We start from the raw sequence: 16,784 nt of genomic DNA, 5'->3' as shown, positions 1-16,784 counted from the left end.
TAGTAACAGGACTTCGGAGTGGTGAAAGGTTATTTTGTCGATTAGAGGAATAGATATATATAGTGCAGTTCGGATGGGGAGGTCAGAAATAGTATACCTAGGTAGACTAGGTAGGGGACGATTTAAGAATTAGAAGCTGATACAAAACTTGAAAGTATAGTTAACTGTGAGGAGAATAGTGATGAATTTCAATGGTATATAAACAGGCAGATAGAATTGGTGGACAGCTGGTGGATGAAATTTAATGCAGAGATGTTTGACATGATACATTGTGGAAAAGATTAAGGACAGACAATTTTGAAAACAGTGGACTAAAAGGTGCTGGGAAGCATATGCAATTTTGACCTGGGTTCCAGTGGTGAAGAGAGAGAGGATACTGGACATGGGGGTGAGGGGAATCCCACAGAGTGAGGAGGGAAGAAGGCTGAGAAGCCAAGAGGGTTAGGGTGTGACAAGGATAGCCCAGGACCAGAGAGTCCCTCTTCCCCTCTTGTCTCCCTCTATACTTACCCTAATTCTCTTCAAGAGGTCTCCTGATCTCTTATCCCTTTACCCATTTAATTTCATTCTCCTCCCCCATCACCATCCTGATCTCTTTCCCCTACTCCAGTTGCATGCTCCCCAGAATTTGCATGTGAGATGTAAAGCAGCACATAGAGTGCATGCATTGGTGCCATGAAGCACAGTCTTTGATAAGTACCTGGAAAGATAAAGTTTGCTTAATTCCTGGGAAAAATGTACAGGACTGAGATTGAGTTGCTCTTGCAAGGAGCTGGCATGATCAAGTTAGATCGAATGGACTCCTTCTGTGCTATAACCTTCTATGATTCTATGATCTTGAGTAATTATTTCTGAAACATGCAGCTAGCATTGATTTTCCATTTCCTAGCATGGTGCCATATTACAATTAAATTTTGGAATTAAGCTTCTCCTGCATCAGGAGTCTTGTTAAAACCCTGTTTAAGCTGCCAACTACAGAATTTAAACTGTAGTTTTAAATTTAATGCCAACTAAAAACTAATTAGGTTTGTACAAAATAAAAATGTAGAATTTCGTATCCAACAACTGAATGCACTCATTCCTAGCTGTGTTGAATCAAAGTGTAAAGTCAAGGTCAAAGAGAAAATACTTATTATGGAAAATGATAAAAAAAACCATAGGTGGAAGGGATAGAATAAGTCTGAGAGTCAACCAATAGATGATACCAGAATTTACATGAGAGTAAAAGAATAAATCTGAATGTTCATGTAGCATTCAAAACAAGGTAAATGAATAGAGAGTGCCAATAGAAATGAGTAAATGCAATCTTTGAGCCATCTTTGAGCCATGGCTTCATGATGACATGCTAGATTAGAGTGGTGCTGGAAAAGCACAGCCGGTCAGGCAAAGTCCGATGAGCAGAAAAATGAAGGCTTTTGCCTGAAATGTCGATTTTCCTGCTCCTCGGATGCTGCCTGACCAGCTGTGCTTTTCCAGCAACACTCTAATCTAGACTCTGATTTCCAGCATCTGCAGTCCTCACTTTTGCCTTCATGGTGACATGCATCAGGACTTGAAACTTGAAGGATACAGGGACATTTAACAATATCAAGAAACTAGAAAAGGTGAAGAGGTCACTATTAGTTAATGATCATATTGGCACAATAGCTAGGGATGAACCAAGTTCAAGGAGCCAAGATGTAGAAACAGTTTGGGAAGAGAGAAATTATAAAGTAAAATAATTGCTTGTGCACAAGTTCACTAACAGTTACCACATGGTAAGATTAGATTACATTACAGTGTGGAAACAGACCCTTCGGCCCAACCAGTCCACACCGACCCGCCGAAGCATAATCCACCCATACCCCTACATCTACCCCTTACCTAACGCTACAGGCAATTTAGCATGGCCAATTCACCTGACCTGCACATCTTTGGACTCTGGGAGGAAACCGGAGCACCCGGAGGAAACCCACTCAGACACGGGGAGAATGTGCAAACTCCACACAGTCAGTTGCCTGAGGTGGGAATTGAACCCAGGTTTCTGGGGCTGTGAGGCAGCAGTGCTAACCACTGTGCCACCGTGCCGCCCATAGTAAGATGGTACATAAAGGAAGACATAATGGAAGTTTGTCAAAAATGTGTGCCAGTAATCAAGGGAGATTTTAATCTACGTATAGACTGAAAAAGTCAAATCCATTAAGTTGGTTCAGCTAAAATATTCATAGAATATTGTTGCAATCGTTTCTGAGAATAACATGCTCTTGAGTTAACCAGTGAGCAGGTTATACTAGACCTGTACTGTGCAATGAAACAGGATCAATTAAAGATCTCATAGTGAAGGTGTCCCTAGATAGCAATGATCATAATGTGATTGAATTTTATATTCAGTTTGAGGGAGAGGGGAGAGGGTCTAAAACTCCTATAAAATTTAAATAAGACAAAAGCAGAGTTGGCTCAAATGAAATGTAAGGAGCATGTTAGTGTGGGACTGCTGTAGTGCGGGACCTCAGCAGAGTGAAACAAAGTCTGAGTGAGTATTGACTGACTACTATTGGAAATTTGATTCAAAGTGGAAATTAAGCCCAAAATGGGACAGTGCTACTTTAATTAGGATTTACTTCAAGAAGTAAACTTTCCAGAGCATGATGTGAGTGGGAGAGGATAAAAGTTGTGGATTGAGAGGCTGAACTGCAGTAACGAAATGATATTTCTTTTAAGAAAAGGAATGAGACAAAACACAGGCAGTTATGGGCCAGTCAGCATAATGTCTGTTATTGGAAAAATAAGTCTATTAGAAAGGATGTAATAGCAGAGCATTTAGAAATGTATAAAATGATCGAGTAAATTAAGCATATCTTCATGAAGGGGAAATTATGCCTGACACATTCACTTGAATTCTTTTAAGGATGTAGCAAGCAGGACAGACAAAATAAAGCAGTGGTTGTAATGTTTTTAGATTTTCAGAAGACGTTTGATGAGGTGCCACACATTAGGCTGCTTAAACACCAATGGTGGTGAAGTTAGTATATTTAATGGCTAGAGAATTGCCTAACTGATAAAAGACTGAGTGTTAGGGTAAGGGGGACATTTTCAGAATGGTAAACTGTAACAAGTGGACTATCACAGGAATCAGTGCTGGAGCATCATTATTTAAAACATTTTTAAATTTCAGATCAGGAAAGTGAATATACTGTAGCTCAGCTTGTAGATGACACAGAAATAGGTGAGAAGGCAAATAATCAGGATGACACAAAGATAATGCTGACAGGTGAAATGAATAGGCAAAACCATGACAGATGGAATATAGTGTGGGGAAATATGAGGTTATGCACTTTGGCAGGAAGCATAGAGAATCTGAATATTTTTTAAATGGAGGAAAAAAAATGCATGAAGTAACAGAACAGAGTCCCTGTCCATGAGTCCCAAAAAGGTAGCATCCAAATTCAATGATTTTAGGGAAGGCAAAAGGAAGGTTGATTTTTATGTCAAAGGGAATGGAATATAAAAGGAGGGAGGTTTTGCTAAAACTATACAAGGCACTAGTCAGACCACAGCTGGAATGCTGTGAACAGTTTTGGTCCCCTTATCTAAGGAAAGGTGTACTGGCACTGGAAGCAGTCCAGAGGAGTTTGCATGGTTTGATACCAGGTATTGAGAGAAAATCCAGGGCCAGAGGGCATAATCTCAAAACAAGGTGTTGCATATTTAAATAGAGATGAGGAGTAGTTTTATCTTTGAGCGTAATGTGTCTATGGAATTCTTTACCATAAAGGACTGTTGAGGGTTTGTCATTAAGTAAATCCAAGGCGAATGTAAACAGATTTTTAATCAATAAGAGAATCAAGGTTATGGGGAAAAGGCAGGAAAGTGGAGTTCAGGATTATCAGATCAGCCATGAACTCATTGAATGGCATAGCAGATGGATGGACTGAATGGGCTACTTCTGCACTTATGTCTTAGAGTTTTCTGGGAAATTAGGTTAAAGGATAGGTCAGTGGAGATGCTGTGGCAGACATTTGAGGAGATATTTTCAAGAACAGTTGTAAGAGATTGACCTAATATCCGTGTTTATCGGATAGCATCAGGTTTAAAGAAAATGCACAAAATTGTACAAAGACCAGTGACAGGTCAGAAGACTGACAGAATGCAAAAAAAGCCAGCTAAGAATGACCAAAAATTAATAAGGAGGAAAAAATTAGAACATGAGAAAGAGCTAGCCAGTATAAAAATAAATAGTAAGAGCTTCTGTAACTATTTAAAGAAGAAATAAATTAGCAAAGTGAATGCTGACCCTGCAGAAAATGAAACTGGAGGAGTAATAATGGAACAAAAACAGAAGTTGCTGGAGAATCTCAGCAGGTCTGGCAGCACCTGTGGGGGGAAAGCAGAGTTAACATTTTGAGTCTGGTGACTCTTCATCAGAATTATAAGCATGAGGAAAAAGTGATATTTATGCTGAAGCTGAAATTGGGGAGAGAAGAGGGAGAGATAAGTGGATGCATGGAGATGGAGCCCAGACAGAAACAGATATGCAAGGGGTAGATAAACAAGAAGACGATAGATGGCAAGCAAGGATAGAAGAAAAGCTGCATAAATGATAATAAGAACAAAGCATTCGAGAAAATGGGTGAGCTGTACTGAAAGCAACCCATTTAATGTGATAATGGACCAACGAATAGTGAGGATGGTGACTGTGCTAAAAGCAACCCAAGTCATAACAGGATTGGGGGTGAGTTGGGTAAAAATCATGGAAGGATGGAATCAGATTGTGAGGTTATTGAACTCAATGCTGAGTTTTAGAGGCTGCAGTGTCCCCAGGTTGAAATTGAGATGTTGTTATTCAAACTTGATAGATGCAATTTTTAATTTTGTAAAACTCCCATTATTTAGAATGGTGTCACTAGATTGGAATTAATTCAAAAAAGGAGGGAGGACAGAAAGCAGAAAACTATAGGCCTGATAGTTTGACATAAATCATAGCAAAAAAAGTTAGAAACTATTTTTAAAGTAGCAATAGTAGTGCACTTCCATAAGTTCAAAGCAGAGTTATAGAGTCATCGAAATGTAGAGCATGGAAACAGACCCTTCGGTCCAACTTGTTCACGCCAACCAGATATCTGAACCCAATCTAGTTCTATCTGCCAGCATCCAGCCCATATCCCTCCAAACCCTTCCTATTCATATACCCATCCAGATGCCTTTTAAATGTTGCAATTGTAATTGTCTCCACCACATCCTCTGGCAGCTCATTCTATAAACATATGACCCTCTGCATGAAAAATTTGCCCCTCCCACCCTAAATCTATGCCCTCTAGTTCTGGACTCCTAAACCCCAGGGAAAAGACTTTATTTATCTATCCATACCCCTCATGATTTTATAAACCTCTATAAGGTCACCTTCAGCCTCCAACACTCCAGGGAAAAAAGCCCTAACCTGTTCAACCTCTCCCTATAGCTCAAATCCTCCAACCCTGGCAACATCATTGTAAATCTTTTCTGAACCCGCTCAAGTTTCACAACATCTTTCCTACTGGAAGGAGACCAGAGTTGCACTCAATATTCCAACAGTGGCCTAACCAATGTCCTGTACAGCCGCAACATGACCTCCTAACTCCTATACTCAGTACTGTGACCAATAAAGGAAAGCATACCAAACACCTTCTTCACTATCCTATCTACCTGCGACTCCACTTTCAAGGAGCTATAAATGTGCACTCCAAGGTCTCTTTGTTCAGCAACACTCCCTAGGACCTTACCATTAAGTGTCAATGTACTTTGTGAAAGGAAAATCATATTTGAAGTTCTTGTGGAGGGCACAAGAGTTGTAAATGAAGGAATACTAGTGAATGTACTGAAGGAGGGTCACTGGACCCAAAGTGTTAACTCCGATTTCTCTCCCCACCTGCTGCCTGACTTGCTGAGTTTTGCCAGCAATTTCCATTTGTGTTTCTGATTTCCAACATCTGCGGTTCTTTACATTTCTATTTAATGAATGTATGTACTGAGATTTCAAGAAGCTATTTGATTGGGTGCCACTTTTAAAGATTATGTTGAAAAGTAAAAGCAAATAGTGAGAAAGTAACACATTGACCTGGATAGGAGAAGGGCTGGCTAATTGGAAGCAGAGAATAGCAGTTAAGATTACCTACAGTGTGGAAACAGGCCCTTTGGCCCAACAAGTCCACACCAACCCGTCGAAGCGCAACCCACCCATACCCCTACACCTAACACTATGGGCAATTTAGCATGGCCAATTCACCTGACCTGCACATCTTTGGACTGTAGGAGGAAACCGGAGCAAACCCATGCAGACACGGGGAGAATGTGCAAACTCCTCACAGTCACCTGAGGCGGGAATTGAACCCAGGTCTCTGGTGGTGTGAGGCAGCAGTGCTAACCACTGTGCCACTGTGCCGCCCAATTTTCAGTAAATTGCAGCAGTAAATAGGTCTTTCCAGATTGGCGATATGCATTGAGTGGTGTGCCACGGAGATCAGTGCTTTGACCTCAACTGTTTACAATTTATATAAATGACTTAGATGCAGGGATGAAAGATATGATTGTCAGATATATTGACAACACAAACATGGGTAGGAAATCAAATTGTAAGAGGACATAAAGAAGCTACAAAAAGATATGGATATGGTGAGTGAGTTTGCAGAGATGTGGCAAATGCAGTATAATGTGAGGAAATGTGAACTTTCACATTTGGAAAGAAACATTAAAAAGAAGCATATTATTTAGATGGTGAAATATTGCAGAACTATGTGGTGCAGACGGTAAACTTTTGCATGATTTGCAAACATTTGTCTGCAGGTACAGCAAGTATTTAGATAAACCAACAGAATGTTATCATTTTCATAACGGGAATTGATCATCAAGGTAGGGAGGTTATATTTCACCTATACAAGGTACTTGTGAGGCCACAACTGGAATATTGTGCAGAGTATTATTTAAAGAAGAAGGTAAATGTGTTCAAGGCAGTTCAGAGAGGGTTTGTCAGACAAATAGCTGGAACAAGAGAGTTGTCTTTTGAGGAAACATTGGATGCTAGATTTATTTGGGCTGGTGTTTGGAAACGTAAGTGTCTTGTTTAAAACGTATTAAAATCCTGAAGGGTCTTGATGGGATGTTTTCTTTAGTGTAAGAATTTAGAACAGGAGTTTATTAAAAAAAAGGGGGTTGTCCATTTAAATCAAAGGTTAGTTTTTTTCTCCTCTGACGGTCATGAATCTTTGGAACTCCTTTCTTGAAAAAGTAGTGGAGGTATCATTTTTAAATACGTTTAAGAGAAAGGTAGATGGATTGTTGTTAAGCAAGGGAACAAAAGTGATCAGGAGTAAGCAGGAAGCATATCTGAGATCACCATTTGACCAGACAGAAACCCACTGAATGACAGAGAAATCTGGAAGGGCTGAATGGCCTGCTCCTCCTCATTTGTATGTTTGTATATGTGTTCATATTTTAGAGATCTGATGTGGCCTATTTTGCATTTTGTGATGGGGTGAACATTATCTAAATTTTTATCAGTTTTGTCAAGAATTCTAAAATATCTTCTCAATTCAGCATTTAGTATAACATGGTATTCCAACTCCATTTGAGAGCTAGTTTGGTAATTGACTTCTGTGTAAAAGAGAAGTTTCATCTTCTCAAGAGGGGTAGATAAACTATTTTAAACAATGAAACCTGAGAATAAGTGTGGCTGACTGACATCATCAACTGGAAATCTATTTTTATAGTATTTGAACTTTATGACGTTCAACTGAAAATTATTTCCCCTCAGGTTGTAGCCTGGTAGGCAGACAGTCATCCTTAGCTGCGTGATCTGTTCCTGAATGTTGCTTTTAAATCAAAAGACATTTGTTAATAATCTTTTGAAGTGACCAATAATGTAGAAAAATTCAACTAAAAATATTTCTGTTTAGTTAATTAGTCATTGAAGTTTATTATAGCAATGTTACCAGGACAACATTAACATCTTACTATTCACAAGGCAGTGTAATCACCATTACAAAGAATACAAGGGTTTCATGTTTCAGAAATAAAAATGTTCTCGGCTACAATGCAGCTATCATATTTTAGATAAAGCAACAAATCTGTATGTCAACGTTATTTTCAAATATCTCCTATTTGTTTCCGAATAACTTTTGATAATTTGAATAGACAACTGTTTAATATTTAATTTTTATCGTACTTCCTGCTGCTACTTTAACACAACGTTCACCAAATTTTATTAAATGAGGAAGCATCTACTTAAAATACAAGCAATCTTGTATCAATGCATTTAACATTTATCTGAAATCAGCAGGATGGAAATCAGGCAGATTCTACATGGCTGGGCAATCTGCTTTGTCAGATGAGGAAAAATTACTCATTGTAATTTTTAGATTATTTTGATTTCATTGACTTTACGTTTAGCATTTATTCCAGTCAGAATTCTGACAATGGTTTGAGAAAAGCCAATGCTGGGTTTTCAGAAAAGACTCTGCTGAGATTCTGTACTATGTCCTGATGAAAAAAATCCATTACTTCCACTCTGCTGTTTCTGCAGAATGCCAGATGCTTAGATATTATTAAATGCTGATCAATGTCTAACTAGTCCACCAGGGTATTCTATACTTAGAACAAAGAGGTCAATTTTAACCTTGAATGGTTTTTACTTGGACGTGGGACTAGAGCATGAGGAACATACTTACTGAAGCTAAGTTTCAGGCCAGAGGTATTTTAACTCCCAGGCCTCATTATTTGTCACAGTTGGACTTTCCACTTGGAACAAGCAGGAAGAGTTTGCAGATTGGCTGCTGGCAGGGAATAATTGGACATAAATTTTAACCACTACTGATACTGAGCAATAAAAGACACATAAATGCAAAGGCGAAAACTTGATTTCATATAACTTTTGGATCAGAAATATAAGACGATTGAATACTTTCAATTCAGTCACCCACAGGGGCAATATAAAATGTAACATTGTTAAAATGGTCCGACCAGCCCACACAGCACACCTGAAAACGATTTTGACGGTGGAAGCAAATCTATTCATTTCTGTTACCCACATGCAATGAAATAAATGACCAAAAAAAAGACAAGATTTCTCTTTGTTACACTACAGTTTTGTGCTGCTACCTAATGAAATATAGTATTACAGTTCCCATTTTTTAAGCAACTCAACCCTGTATAAATGCAGCTAAACGGTGTTCAACATGGTTGCTTCTGATCTTGTAACAACACAATTACTGCCCCTCATTATATTGTCAAAACAGACTCAAAAAAGGAAAATCACCCAGAATATGCAAATAGGAGTAAGCTGAAGGTCTAAAAATACAAGGAACAGACATATAAACAATAATGTACATACATTTCTTGCCATGCATCATATTTGTCATTATTTTCAATAATATCTTGAGTTATTTTTGAGGTCATACTATAAAGTGGGAATTTACCTTTAGTAGACATTTCCACTTAATTTGACTTTGCTGACATAATGTTGCAAAATATAATTTTAACTCATCCTGTCGATGGCAATGGGGAAAGCATGCAGCAAACGTAGGCTGTGAGTATCCCTATTCCAACTGAATTTCCTCTCAGCATCATGGTCAGTGTGTTAACCAATTCTGGGGAACATCCCAAGGATACAAGTAATTTCAGCCTTCTGAGGTCATTCGCAGCCCTGATGAATATTGAACATCAAACAGCAGAAGGCCTGTCCATTGTTAAAAGTGCTAAGTACCACAAATATAAATTTGATTGAGAGAGATATTGGTCAGTATTTAAAGGGACACTTGGATACAGGCAGTCAATCAGCTCTACGTTTGTTCTTTTTGAATTTCCAAGGATTCTTGAGCTGATCTGTTGCTTGTTCTACTCAATTTTATTTTGTTTTCCTTATTCTGAATAGTTACTATTTTTCATTCATTATCCTTCAAGGGTGAGAAGTTTGGATGTGTTGGACCACGGTGTCCTGATTCATGAGTCATTGAAGGCTAACGTACAGATGAAGAAAGCAATAGCAAGGCAAATTCAAAGGATTTGAATACAGGAGTAAAGAAGACTTTCTGCAATTGCATGCAGTCTTGGTGAGATTGCACCTGGAATATTGCGTATAATATTGGTCTTTCCATCTAAAGAAGAGTATTCTTGTCTTACAGGGAATGCACCAAATGATCACCAGACTGATCTCTGGAAAGGCAGCAGTATCCCATGAGGAGAGTTACAGGAAATTGGACCTATATTCTCTAGTGTTTAGAAGATGAAAGATGATGGTATTGAAGCAATTAAAACTCTCATAAGACATTACAGGTGTAAGATGCCACTTTTCTTTGTTCTGTGACAATAAACTTTGTGAACTGGAAATTGGTCTTCTTTAAAAGTCATCAAAGCCTTACCAGACTACAGGGCAGCTCTCCCATTACTGGGATAGATATTACTATTGGTGGTTTAACCTGAGGGCTACCATGTCTTGGGTGAGAAGAGAGATTGAGATGGTGAGTCCTTCATTGTAACCGCAGCCAGTGGAGGTATTGAGCTAACATTGTTGGCATCACTCTGTATAACAAATCAACATCTAGTTAACTGAGCTAACCAACCTCTAAAAGCATTACAACTTCAAAATCAAGTATTGCATGTCTTGAGCTGTGCAATATAATGTTGGTTTTTGAAGCAAGAGAGGAGAGCATTCGAGACTAAGCAGCACTGAAAATTTTTTGAGTTAAGGAACCTTCGCTTGACAACAGTCCTTTGGTTGACCTGCAGAGTGTGTAAAAGCTGTAACTGCAAAGATTAGCAAGGGATAAGAAATATTCAGAACCTGAAAACAGAAATTAACTACCTCTCCCTCACTCTCATTCCCACAATGTGAGAAAAAGATGAGAACAGGAAAACTTAAAAGAAATTATTCATGTTACAAAAGATCTGCATCCATCTGATCAACCATCATTGTACAGAGAACAGTTTGTCATCAGTGCAAAGATGAAAACCTGGAAGAAAATAACTTTCCACTTTATGATCCAGATTTTAGATTGTCGGAAATTTGTTTACGTTGTCTACATTCACTTTCCATCCATAGTGTATATGTATTTTATCTGTCTTATTTGTGGTTGAGTGTGTGAGTATATTCTGATTTTTGAAGAGGATAGTTTAAGTTGCATGAATTAGAAATCCTTTCATTTCACTGTTCTTGGTAAAGTTAACTGTGCTACAATAAATTGAGATTCTTTGCTGTACTGATAAAACCTGGTATCTACTTTTGTTCTGAGCTGCAATCATTCAGGCAAGTTGGTCATTTTGATGGTCTGATTGGAATTTAAACAGTAATATATTATGGAATGGCTTGTGGAACTGTGGGACATAATGAACAGTACACTCTTCCCTGTCACAACACAGGGCAAATGTGGGGAAAATATTTCCCCTGCCTGAGGTAGTGGTGGTGGTGGTGATGGCGCGGGGGTAGTGGGATGGGAGGGGACGTGGTGTTGCAGTCTAGAAGTAGAGGGCACAGTCTCAGAGTATGAGAGAGGTCATTTAGGACTGAGATGAGGAGTTTATTTTCACTCAGAAGGTGGTGAGTCTTTGGACTTCTTTACCTTCAATGACTGTGTAATTATTTATATTTAAGACAGAGTGAAACAAACTTAAAGATATCAAAGGACATGTGGAGATTTCAGGAAAATGTTGTTGAGGTTAGAAAAAAATCAACCATCATCTATTTGAATGGCGGAACAGGCTTGAGGGGTTGAATGATTACTCCTGCTCCTACTTCCTCTGATCATTGTTTATTGTGAATGTAATTATTGGTTAATATTTAAGATAGAGTACAGGAATGGGGAGAAAACATCAGGCATGTCAACAACAGCAGGAACAGGCTGAACAATCAGGAAATAGAGCATATAGGTTGTTAGAAGATAATAACTGTTCTGTCTTGAACCAGCCTGCAATGTTTATAGGCTGAATTGCTTTGCAAACAAAACTGAAATAACATACATTTTAATTGATATAGGAACAGAAACAGACCATTCAGTCTGCTCTGCCATTCGATAAGATGATGGCTGATTTGATAAGCCCCAACTCCGCTTTCTTGCCTTTTCTTCATAAACTTTTGATTCCCTTTCTGGTTAAGAATCAATGTAACTCAGCCATAAATATACTTTAAGACCCAGCCTTTTCAGCTGTCTACAGTCTGTATTCTATTTAAATAGTTAAGTGAAAATGTTAAAAAATGCAGTGTTAAACTGAATATCTTAACTCCACTTTCCTTCTAAGTCCCATCTGACTGAAAACCCAAAACCTAAATCAGGTACTCATCAGTCTGAATGCTATTTTGAAGATTTTTAAAAGGAATTTGATTTATTGGGTTTTCCTTTGAAATCTCCTCCAACCAACCTCCACTTGCAAAAATCTCCAGTTAACACATACACCCCTAACATCTTAGATGTGCTTGCATAGAGTGAGACACTCTTGATTCTAATATCCTTAATTCTGAAATTTTATCTCTAAAGCTGTCTCTCTCTCTCTGTACTGCTGAGTTTGGCTATGCCAGAAGTTTAACTCACTGTTAGGATTCCTTCAGTTAACAAGTGTTTTAAATACCTTTAGCCAATGCTCAAAATTTCAACTGAACTTAAAATATCAAAACGAAACTGTTTGAACAGAATCACACCCTTACTCAATCTTGTAATTAACTTTTGCTAATTTCTCTATTATTTATTGCCCAGGCAACCAGATTATGTGGTCATTTCCTGGATACCAGATGCTCTTAATTCCTATATTTCTATGTAAAACAGCCATTACTCCACATAAAATATAGCTTTTCCTTCCTTCTACAAGCACATGGGACATCACACAATACCCAATGGGATTTGGAATATTTTTTGGCAAAGAAGCTAGTGCAATTAGAAGGTATGTGATGCATAAATTTATCAAGCATAGAGCCATTTCCCTATTTGTCAGAGCCAACTAATATTCTGTAGACACCACAAGTCAAATGATGAAGCAATGGTTGGCTTCCTTCAATAACAGAGGATATTAGACTGCATGCATGTAACAATCCAAGCATCAAAAGACCAACCACTAGTTTTTATCAATAGGAAGAATTCTCACTCCATTAATGTCCAGCTGGTCTGTAATCATTGCACCAGGATCATGCAGATCTGTGCCAGTTTCACAGGCAGCTGGCATAATGCTATATTCTATAACAGTCAGCCATCTCTCAACATTTCTACCCCTTCTGGGATGTTCGCTGGTGGTTATTTGGGGGAAAAATATCATTTACCCCTTCACACATGGCTGATGACAATCCATTACAACTCTATCATTCCTGACCAATTCTGGTAAAACCAGAGTTCTGGAATCAGATTGATGCTACAGAATGCTTGAAGCATTAAGTCTAAGGCTCATAAACATTATCCAAAATGCTGTAATTCATTGCAGAGTGCTGCATGTTGCACAATATGGTCATCCAGAGAGGAAAAGATTACTGACTAAAGCAAAAAATGGATTAATTTAACACCAAAGTACTAATGGCGGGAATGGAAATGAGGGTTGGAGCTGGTAAACTAAAGGGAGCACCAAGCATGGAAAGTAATCTTTGTAGATCTTATGGTTCCCCAAACCTTCCCCGCACCCCTCAACCCCTTGAGGGATTTAATCTCCTACTCTCGTCTCTCTGAATTTCTTCTTTTTGATTTGTTGACAGGAAGGTGTCCTGAAGTCTCTGTTCTACCTCTGCAGTGCCCACCTCTGCCAAAGGCCCTGCTGATGCCTCTGAGCTGGCTGACTGGTAGAATCAGGAACATAGGCAAAAGTGAGGACTGCAGATGCTGGAAATCAGAGTTTAGATCAGAGTGGTGCTGGAAAAGCACAGCTGATCAGGCAACATCCGAGGAGCAGGAAAATTAACGTTTCGGGCAAAAGCCCTTCTTTAGGACTGAAGGCAGGGAGCCTCCAGAGTGGAGAGATTAATGGGAGAGGGGTGGGGCTGGGGAGAAGATAGCAAAGAGTACAATGGGTGGATGGGGGTGGGGATGAAGGTGATAGGTCAGAGAGGAGGGTGGAGCAGATAGGTGGAAAGGAAGATTGGCAGGTAGGACAGGTCATGAGGATGCTGCTGAGCTGGAAGGTTGGAGGGAGAGTGGGCTGGTGGGGGCATGGACTGTTCCCTCTGTGGGAAGGGAAATTGCGATCTCTAAAGAAGGAGGCCATCTGGTGTGTTCTGTGGTGGAACTGGTCCTCCTGGGAGCAGATACGGCAGAGGTGGAGGGATTGGGAACACGGGATAGAATCAGTAATCTGCCTCTCTTCCTATAGGCAGCAAAGTATGAATCTGCCTGTAGTAAAATGGACAAGCCAGTCCTGTTGGCAGCAAGGGCGGTCACAGGATCTGTTTTCACTCTTTTATGCCAAAGCCATGAAGCCCAGTCTGTAAAACCAATAATGGCTTCAACTTCACTTGTCTATTGATTTATGAGTTTTCAGTGCTATTCTTAAAAGATGGTTTCCTAACTCAGCTGCTCAAACGAGGTCTCTGTCCATTACCACAGTTGTAACATTGTTGTTGCCCTTGTTATGATTTCTGAGGTGCCTGAGATGATCGTGATCAAGCTCAGACTTGACAAGATTTCACTCTAGATGACAGCATTTCAACTGCTCTGCAACAACCTGGCCCAGATGATGTTTAATATTGATTAATTGCACTAAAGCTGAAACATAAAAACAAATTGTAGATTCACAGATTTCACTATTACACATCCCCGTCCTGTGTGCGCGGACACACACACACGTCAAACACGAGAGGCAATTCTCCTACTGTTGATTGAATATAAATTGAACCAGCTACATGGATCTTCATAATTTGGACATGGACATAATGACTTACAACTTGCCCTTGCCTATCCAGATCAGAGTGGGAAATATGTAAAATGTGTTTATCTATTTCATCTGAAAGACTGTGGCATCAGCTAAAGCAAAACTCTATCCCTTCCTGGACCCCGTCAATGACCTTAATGCACAGCTAGAAGACCCGGCAGCTTTGTTGGAAAGCCACATGATATAGCCAAATTCACTCTTCTTAAAGGTAGGCTGAATTATCAAGAAAAGCTGCACTTAATGTTATTGCTGCAATGTAAATGATTGAAAAGTAAACATCAGAGCAGCCAGAGGAATCCACAGAAAAGGATATTGCACTGGAGGCATTAAAGTGGCCATGGGTCTCTGGGAGAGGATCAGGAGGCCCTCAGAGCAGATGGCCAGTAATGTCAAGTCTCAAATAGAGTCATGGTGTCATAGAGGTGTACAACATGGAAACAGACCAGATATCCTAACCTAATCTAGTTCCATTTACCTGCACTTGACCAGATCTCTCTAAACACTTTCTATTCATATACCCATCGAGATGCCTTTTAAATGTTGTGATTGTATAAGCCTCCAAGACTTCCTCTGGCAGCTCATTCCATAAATGCACCACCCACTGCGTGAAAAGGTTAACCCTTATATCCCTTTTAAGACTTTTCCCTCACACCCTAAACCTATGACCTCTAGTTTTGGACTCCTCCAACCCAGGGAAAATACCTTGTCTATTTCTCTATCCGTGCCCTTCATGACCTCTATAAGGTCATCCCTTAGTTTCTGACACTCCAAGGAAAACAGCCCCAGCCTATTCAGCCTCTCCCTATTGTTCAAATCTTCTAACCCTGGCAACATCTTTGTAAATCTTTTCTGAACCCTTTCAAGTTTCACAGCATCCTTCCGACAGGAAGGAGACCAGAATTGCAAACAATATTCCAAATGTGGACTAACTAATATCCTGTACAGCAGCAACATGACCTTCCAACTCCTATACTCGATGCTCTGACCAATAAAGACAAGCATACCAAATGCCTTCTCCACTATCCTATCCACCTGATGGACACAAGGAACTGGCTTCAAGTGTTACAAGAAGTCTAAAAACTTTACATGATTGATCAATGTCAGCAAATCTCCAAAGTTTTTTTGCGAAATCTTCAACCCCTCAGAATGCTAGCCTCTATCACTGTTCAATTCACACCATACCCTGTCAGTTAGCTGTTAGCATTCTTTGGCACTCAGAACTCACATCTGCGGTCCAGTACCTCACAACAACAAAGAAAACCAGCCTGAGATGATCTTTAATAGCCTGGTTTAGAAACAGTTCATCAAAACCACATACATTTCCTACTCTCTTGCAAGACAGGGTGACACATGTTATGGAAGGGGACAGTGTAGAACTGACATAGGTTTTTGCATTTCCTGAGCCTGATGGAGGGGACTCATTTTCTGAATCATGGAATTGACTAAGATAGGTCCTATGGCATCCAATGTTGCTGAGAAAATTAAGGAAAATATAATTTCCCCGCCATCTGCTCCTTCTCATCTAATGGCACTACAAGGGGAAGCCTCCCACCTCCAATTCTTTGCTAAACTTATTTGAAAGTTTGTTGCTAGCTGATGTTAGATTTTCTGGCCTGCCTCCATCATTCTTTCAGACTTGGTGCAGCACCTCAAAATGTCTTATAGATGAATCAATAAACAAGAGACTTTAAAATCTCTGCAAAGTGGGTTAGAAAGAAGTGGCTATGGATTTAAAGTTGTTAAGTAGGATTGGGCGGGAGCTGAGGGTAATTTTTTTCCACTCAGATAGATGTTAATATTTGAAATGCTCAAAGAGAAATCGTGATGAATGCTGACTCCATTGATAATTTCAAAATTACGTTTGGACAGGTATGTGAGGATGTGGAACTTAGTATTACAGACAAAAGCTGGGCTAAATTCAATATGACTGCTCTCTTAAAGAG

This window comes from Chiloscyllium punctatum, chromosome 37 (genome assembly GCF_047496795.1).
Source record: "Chiloscyllium punctatum isolate Juve2018m chromosome 37, sChiPun1.3, whole genome shotgun sequence".
Classification (NCBI taxonomy): Eukaryota; Metazoa; Chordata; class Chondrichthyes; order Orectolobiformes; family Hemiscylliidae; genus Chiloscyllium; species Chiloscyllium punctatum.
The sequence above is the reverse complement of the archived record's forward strand: the minus strand, read 5'-3'. Positions refer to the sequence as shown.